The sequence below is a fragment of the Malaya genurostris genome, chromosome 1, assembly GCF_030247185.1.
Source record: "Malaya genurostris strain Urasoe2022 chromosome 1, Malgen_1.1, whole genome shotgun sequence".
Lineage (NCBI taxonomy): Eukaryota > Metazoa > Arthropoda > Insecta > Diptera > Culicidae > Malaya > Malaya genurostris.
Genome location: NC_080570.1, coordinates 22,415,829 through 22,424,636, shown reverse-complemented (window position 1 = coordinate 22,424,636; position 8,808 = coordinate 22,415,829). Strand labels below are relative to the sequence as shown.

Sequence of the window (8,808 nt, the reverse complement as noted above, 5' to 3'; positions counted from 1 at the left end):
CTGATGGCTGATTTTATCGAAAGAACATCCTCCTCGTGTTGCTTTGGGCTACTTTTCTACTACTTCGTTCTAGAACGTTTGGGAGCGTATTTCTTTTCCTGTTTGATTATTATTGCTGGACCCCTCCAGCATGTCGTTCATTAAATAAAAGTGGCTAATTGCAAAGTGTAAAAAAGATTTGTTTGCGATGGGTTCCTCGAATTTTTTCAAGCTGTTTGTAAAAAGTACCGCTGAACTGTCAAGGATGAATGCTTGTACATTCGTGACGTAACGATAAAAAATCTAATGCGATTAGGTTTTACACGATGACGACACACATGAACTGTCGATGAATCAAGTTCATCTTGGACAGCTGCCGGTGGTTTGTTTTGTTTTGCGACTGCAAGTTGAAAAATAACGAAAAAGTGCTTGTTAAAAACGTGTTCCACAGTGACAAGAACTAAAAAGATTGCCCTGTATGCGTTTCCAACATCAAGATTTGTATAAATCTGTTTAGTGTGAAGCGACTTTTAAACTGTAAACAAATCACCGGCAGCTGTCAAAAAAAAGTTCGTTCTGTTCATTTTGTGAGGTTATGTCATTTTCGTGTAAAACTTAACAGACGTAACACTGTAATTAGGTTTTTTACTGTCACTGCTAACCTCAATCGGATGAACACATTTTGACAGTTCAGCAGTACTGTTTGTAAACAGAAATTTCTTTTGTTTGTTTATTGACAAATTGGATCAGACCGTTTACAGTCCGTATCGCCTAGAAAAAGTTTTAAAACATTTGTTCACGATTGAATACGGTTCGTTTTTGATATTTATTAAATAAAGTGACTAGTGGCAAAGTGTAAAGATGATTGTTTTAGATGTGCTCTTCGATTTTTGTTTAAGCTTGTTTGTAAACAGTACCGCTGAACTGTCAAGAATGAATACTTGTTCATTTGTGTCGTCATGATAAAAAACCTAATTAGGTTTTGCACGAACATGACATAACCTCACAAAAATGAACAGAATGAACTTTTTTTGACAGTCGACGTGTACTTGTTTACAGTTTAAAAGTTCATCAGAAGTTCATCGTTCGAATGAAAAAATTGCAAGTCGCCTCACACTCAACAGATTCATACATATATCGCTCCTTGATGCTGGAATCACATACAGGGCAATTTTTTTAGTTATTTTCACTATGGAATACGTTTTAAACAGGCACTTTTTCGTCATTTTTTCATTTTTTAACTTGCAGTCGCAAAACAAAACAAGTACACGGCAACTGTCAAAGATGAACTTGATTCATCGGCAGTTCATTTGTGTCGTCATCGTGCAAAACCTAATTAGGTTTTGCACGAACATGACATAACCTCACAAAAATGAACAGAATGAACTTTTTTTGACAGTCGACGTGTACTTGTTTACAGTTTAAAAGTTCATCAGAAGTTCTTCGTTCAAATGTAAAAATGGCAAGTCGCCTCACACTCAACAGATTCATACATATATCGCTCCTTGATGCTGGAAACACATACAGGGCAATCTTTTTAGTTATTTTCACTGTGGAATACGTTTTTAACAGGCACTTTTTCGTCATTTTTTCAATGTTTATGCCCCGTTTACACTTCTGCTGGCTGCCAGCATGCTGGTGTCAGTGTACTGCCCTCTTAGGAAAAAACGTTCAACTGTGGTCCAATGATCCAAAGTATTAGACCAACGAAGGACCACCGTTGAACGTTTTTTTCCTCAGAGGGCAGTACACTGACACCAGCATGCTGGCAGCCAGCAGAAGTGTAAACGGGGCATTAGCTTGCAGTCGCAAAACAAAACAAGTACACGGCAACTGTCAAAGATGAACTTGATTCATCGGCAGTTCATTTGTGTCGTCATCGTGCAAAACCTAATATTAGGTTTTGCACGATGACGACACAAATGAACTGCCGATGAATCAAGTTCATCTTTGACAGTTGCCGTGTACTTGTTTTGTTTTGCGACTGCAAGTTAAAAATTGAACAAATGACGAAAAAGTGTCTTTTAAAAAACGTATTCCACAGTGAAAATAACTAAAAAGATTGCACTGTATGTGTTTCCAGCATCAAGGAGCGATATATGTATGAATCTGTTAAGTGTGAGGCGAGTTGCAATTTTTACATTCGGACGATGAACTTCTGATGAACTTTTAAACTGTAAACAAGTACACGTCGACTGTCAAAAAAAGTTCATTCTGTTTATTTTTGTGAGGTTATGTCATGTTCGTGCAAAACCTAATTAGGTTTTGCACGAGCATGACATAACCTCACAAAAATGAACAGAATGAACTTTTTTTGACAGTCGACGTGTACTTGTTTACAGTTTAAAAGTTCATCAGAAGTTCATCGTTCGAATGTAAAAATTGTAAGACGCCTCACACTCAACAGATTCATACATATATCGCTCCTTGATGCTGGAAACACATACAGGGCAATCTATTTAGTTATTTTCACTGTGGAATACGTTTTTAACAGGCACTTTTTCGTCATTTTTTTCAATTTTTAACTTGCAGTCGCAAAACAAAACAAGTACACGGCAACTGTCAAAGATGAACTTGATTCATCGGCAGTTCATTTGTGTCGTCATCGTGCAAAACCTAATTAGGTTTTGCACGATAACCACTCGAATGAACTACCAATGAACTGCCGATGAATCAAGTTCACCTTTTGACAGCTATGAGTGGTTTGTTTTGATTTTCAGATGAAGATTCAAAGTTCTGAAATGACCAAAAAGTGTTTATTGAAATCGTGTTCCTCGGTAAAAGGGACTAAAAAAATGCTCTGTTTGCGTTTCCAAGCAGAAATTTCTTTATGAATAGGTTAAATGAAAAAAGGAGAGAGAAGTGGATTGAAGCCTTGAAGCCCTCAGACTGAGTGTAGGTTTCCGTTCGCTCTGTCAGCGGGGGACTATCCGTGTGCGTATGCGGATAGTTTGTGATTTTGCTTGCTTTTAACTGCATCCATATCGCTAAATTTGATGATCCTTCATTTCATGTAAGGCAGCGTGCAAAATTCGAAATCAAACGATGAACTTCCGATGAACTTATCCACTGTAAACAAACCACTGATAGCTGTCAAAATTAATTCATTTTGTTCATTTTTGTGAGGTTATGTCATGTTCGTGCAAAACCTAATCAAAAGTGATTCATTTTGCTCATTTTAGTGAGGTTATGTTATGTTCGTGCAAAACCTAATGCATTACTTGTTCACGATAGCAGTTATATTTTCATTTGTGACTATTTTTCGCAACTATTGTCAGTCAATACCATAAACAATAACCATAATTGTTGATTCATTTACACATTCGAAAAACGAAAGCCAGGTAAAAGGTTTGAGTTATTTCCAGAAATCGTGCAGTTTTTTTCACGAAACTATATGAATTGGTTCTTCGAGGTTTCCCCGAATAAATCGACGACGGCTCGAACAAACGACAACTGGCTTGTAAGACGGGTGCCCTATACCACAGACTAACAGACATGACAGTAAGAGTAAATTCTTATAAAAATATTTTTTCGTGATGCACTAGTTCCACCTATATTGTACTGCGCGAACTATTTACTATCTGTACACTCCTTGTGTTATGTAAAAGTTTTTTTACTAGTTGGTTTCCCCTCGTTTGTCAACACCGATCAGCTGCTTCAGGGATGCCTGATTTCATCATAATATTTGAAAATGAAAAATTAAGTGGCGGCAGACCAGAAGTAAGTAAATATTGTTACAAAACGGGTTCGATTTTGTATTGCGTTGAAGGATGAGAAGTAGGCACAATTCTGTATATAGTTTTGGTAATATGTAATAAATCTGTATCCTGCATGAAATTCGTATGGACGTATACAAATCAATACATTACAGGTAATTCTGTATGAATGGCAACTCTGTTGGTAAATGAAAAAAATAAACACAGTCTAGATGACAGACAGGATGTTTTTGATAAGGTAACGTGGCGCCATCATGACACATGTGAGTACTGTCCCAAATAAAGGAATATTCGAAATGACCGTTAAAATGATTGAAGAATCTAATTTGAGTGTCCTGTCTGTTAGTCTGTGCCTATACATTGCACCGCCAACCTATAACCACAGAGAACAGACATCCAAGTAGAGATTTTAACGGTTGTTTGGTAAAGTGATAACCAATTAGCAATTCACCTATAGAGGCGCTTTGAGCAGCCGCTTATGGGCTCTTGCCCGCTTGTTTGCGGCGGCCAGATTTCCCCCCAGACGGCTGACTATGTCTGCCAGCCAGGCAAAAGTATGGCAACAATGCAACAACCGTTTCCGGCAGAGAATTTTGCCTACGGATATTATCGGTTCTGTTTCTGTCGGATTCTTGCCATACAAGATTGGCAGAACCGTTTTGAATCGGTTCCACATTTTTAGCGTCTTGGTTTTATTTTTTAAATAAAAAGTACATATGAAAGACAATAAGTTATTGCCCTTCATATATACTAATTATGGAAAATGTTATTGCCAATAACATTGCTTTCTCACTACCAAACACACCCATATTTCAATCTCATTTACCTCGTCTCAAGATTCGTTTTTTTTTTGTATGGCCATGCGGGATTGACGAATAAAATAAACAAGACACGTGCGGCGAGATAATGACGTAATTTCACCTGGACAATATTGACAGCTGCCGGAATGCAGCCAGCCTTCTGACGGTTGCCAGAATTCCTCACAAGCGGGTGTGTTCGAGCTTCCATACAATGGTAATTCATGTGTGCAAAGTCGTACGCAGCGGGGATTTTTAACCGATTTTCACTTGTATGCTTTACACGATTTTTTTTTGGAAAAGATTTGACTAACTTGGATGTCTGTTATCTGTGCTATAACATCAGTATGGCGCAATCGTCGAACTATTTATTATTTTACCCGACGCGAAAATATTATATTCGAATGAAAGTCAAGTAATCCACAACCCAAGTAACATTTTTAATATTCATAAACACTTGTAGCTGTCTTGAATGCTACCTCATAAATCTTGCATTAAAACTTCAAACTCCACGAAAGCCTGCTGAAACCCACTACCAAGTGAGCCATTCTTTATAAGGTTTATAGGAATTCAGTATGATTTACAAATGGAATCCGAATCAGATGCAGCAACTGAATCCGAACCGATCCTAGTCGGAATCCGATGGTGCATCTGATTCGGAACCCATTTGGAAATTAGTCTCAATTCCGAATCAAATTCCAGACGAGTTGAATGGGTTGTATCAGCCGACTACCCTAACAATCAGAAGTTACACCGGTACTTTTGGTAATTTGAAAGTGCGATATAAGGTTCGAGTGCCTTTTCAACAACTTGAAAGTTTAGTGTCAACTTTCAAATGCGGAATTTGGAGTGTCTAATAACCAAAGTGACGACATCTCATCCGTCACGTTGGCAACAATTGAAAACATTTAATCTGAAACGTTGGCAGTTTCGTTAGCTGTATATTGTAATTAACTGTTCATTTGCTAGTTTGGAACAGAGCTGCTGTTCTAAAACAAACAGCTGTCGTCACTCTAGTTATAGGCACTCTTAAGGAATTTTTTGATTATGCCAATTGGGTTGCTTTCGGACTGCCGATTCGGCTTTCATAAATGTTTAAATAAGACACGAATTATCGAAGCTATTTTTAGATGACATTCAACGAAGCATTTTGACCTTTTGTCAGCAAAACTGATGCTGTTGGTTATAGTTAATATTTCCGTAAAGAAAAGAAAATGCGTTTTTAAATACCAACAGTCACCAGAAAGTCTGGAATAGTTGCGTCTAACACTAGCACACCATTATTAATCTCGGTAGGAGGTGTGACCATCGGTTATTGCTTGGGATTCACGAAGAGTTACAGAATTCCCCCGTTGCTTGTTAACTTAGCACGAACCGAGCCTCCAACCCTTCGGTTGAAGGCGTTATCAAATGACTCATTGATTTGCAAGCAAACCGTTCATTTTCGAAGGGGATTTACCCCCAGCATGGTGAGAAGAAATTGTCGATCAAGATTTGCACGCAGTAGAGATCGCATATCGTTTTTTTCTTGTTTCGGTCGCGCTACCCGCATACTTGCCGGGGACTTTGAGTGAAACGCAGTGAGTCGCATATAACTGGATGGACACTAGCATTAAATCGTTCAGTTATTAAAGGAGAGTTAAATCAACCGGTTCCGGACCAACTGAGAGTTCTGTGAGTGTTAGAACAAAAGTTTTCAAATTTGGCGGCGCAGGAATTTACTGGGGAATACTGAAGACATGATCCGATCCAGTATACTGTTTATTCTAGTCACGGCGGTACTTGGTAAGTTTAAGTTGAATCTATAATTTCTACGGACCCTAACGTAAATCTTGTTCAGTCACTGCTACGAGACAGTGCCCTTCGGAAGAGGACACGTGCGTCCCGTTCAAGTTCTGTCCCCGTATTTACGATGCGATCATGTCCGGGGAGGTTTACAAAAATAGCACTTTGAGCCAAGATATCCGATCACGAGCATGTTTTGATCTGGACAACGGCGAAGAACTGAGGGTATGTTGTGCGCGTTCGGATCTTAGTCTGGGAAAACAGTGTACCAATTCTCAGAACATCACGGGAACTTGTGTAGCTGCAGAACATTGCAAACCGATCGTTAAATATCTGAGACGAGGTCGTCGTAGTACGGTAATCGAGCAAGAACTTCGTGAAAGCATGTGCTACCAAGATGGCAGCAAGGTGAGCACCGATAGTGGAGATCTCCATTCCCGATTGGTTGTGATAAATTTATTTTTTTTCTGTTCATCAGGAGTACTACTGCTGTCCGGAAGGATCCATCTCGACTACACCGACCAAGAAGCAACGAATCAAAAGCACTCATATGATGGTGGAAAACGGTGAGTGATCGTTTTATACGGAAGCAATTATGAACATTCCAACTAACCTTATTCGTTTGTAGATTTCTCTGTTTGTCACGATACTTCGGGCAAGTCGGGTCTGTGTGTTCCTGTGCAGCACTGTGACCGGATCCATAACGTTTTCCGGAATTCTACCATTCGGAAGGATGGCAAATTGGCTAAGTTTATCAACGCCAACCGATGTCAATCGGATGCCAGGGATAGTACAGCGATATGTTGCGCAAAAATTCCGGGCAGTACGAAGCATCCGGTTTTCATTCGTCACCCGAAGGCAGCAAAACTCGGTCTTAGTAACTGTGGAACGGTACGAATTTTCGATAGAATCCTGCAGGGTAGCGAAGGATGCGCGGCAGTACCCTTGGATGGCAAATCTGCTGTACAGCTGGAAAGGAACCATGAGGATTTTCTGCAGTGGATCACTGATTCATCCACGGTATGTCCTCACAGCGGCACATTGCATGAAAGGAAGCTTGAGACCGAAAGCCGTCCGTTTGGGAGAGTATGATCTAAAGCAAAATCCGGACTGTTCTGGGAAAGCTTGCGCTGAGCCCTACAAAGAGTATGCCATCGAGAAACTTATTCCAAACGAAAACTTCAATGGATACAATGCGGATTATGACATCGCTTTAGTCCAGATGGTTTCGGCGGTTTCCGTGTCAGTTGAGCAAATTTATCCGATTTGTCTTCCGTTGACAGAGAATCTTTTGATGCTGAAACCTAGCAAGCTGACCGTGACCGGATGGGGTTTGACGGAACGACAGGAACCTTCCTCGGTTTTGCTAGAGGCTGAACTGCAAATTACCAACCGAATGTCCTTGTGTGATGGAGAGCGTACATTTTGCGCCAGAGGAAGAGATATGGAGGGCCATTGCCGTGGGGATTCTGGTGGACCTTACCAAACCGTGGTATGGTCTGGAAGCAACTATAAATATGTTTTATTCGGTATAATTTCCGGAGGATCCGGGCAGTGCGATATTAAGGACAGACTACCGGGAGTCGGTGTAATGGTCGGATTTCACATCTACTGGGTATTGGATCACATGGACATTTAGCGGTACAAGTGCACTCCTAAATGAGATGCTTTCTGTGTCTGATAATGGGCAATTACTAACCAGCTCTTGGTAGTGGCACACGAGGATCATTTCAATCCAAAAACACTGGTCTGAGATCTGCGTACTGTGGATACATCATACAGAGATAGTGGATGACCCTGTTTGGGTTCTCGCGTAACGTATCGGTTATGAAAATCGAAACATTCCCAGTGTTCAAAATGTATTTCAACGCTTTGTAATACCCGCAAAAAATAATTAATTAACTTCAACAATAAAGCACTCAAACACATATTTCTTTTTGCAATCGGGGCATGATCGTTACTTTAATATTTTTTAAAGCACCTTAATTTATCAACGATTCTAAACTTCACTTCCGGTAGAGTTCTCAACGTGTAAGCACGTGGATTCGCGGAAATTCGAGTAATTCGAAAGTTAGAAATTCGAGTAATTCGCGAGAAGGAACTGAAGAGTTCATCCGGCCAAACGTCCAGTTTTTAGACTGAAGTTTTCGAGCTCAGTTTCATCCGGTAAACTGATCAGTCCTTCAGTAAATCATTCAGTCCGTCAGTTTTCTTTTGATCAAAATAATGTGCCTCCATGAAAAAAAAAGTGATGAAACTGACATGAAGACAAAACTCAAAACTGAAAGGTCACCACACACGCTCAGTTCAGTTAATTGTTCAGTTTTTTATTCCGTTCAAGGTTTATTTGGACTGTCCGGAAAACTGAGCGTGTATGGGCTGCTTATCAGTGTAATGGACTTCTTGTTTATCACTTCTGGGTGGCGTCACCTCACATGAGATGACTTCGCTGCGTGACAACACGACAACGCGAAATACTCAAATTTTCACCGCACTAACACGATACAACGTGTTCCCCTCGTTGAGAGTTG

At 40.0% G+C, this 8,808-nt stretch overlaps 1 pseudogene; it reads left to right on the top strand.

The window, feature by feature from the left end:
* Positions 1-6,211: 6,211 nt before the first annotated feature.
* Positions 6,212-8,062, top strand: LOC131431876 (melanization protease 1-like; annotated as a pseudogene).
* The last annotated feature ends 746 nt before the right edge of the window (positions 8,063-8,808 follow it).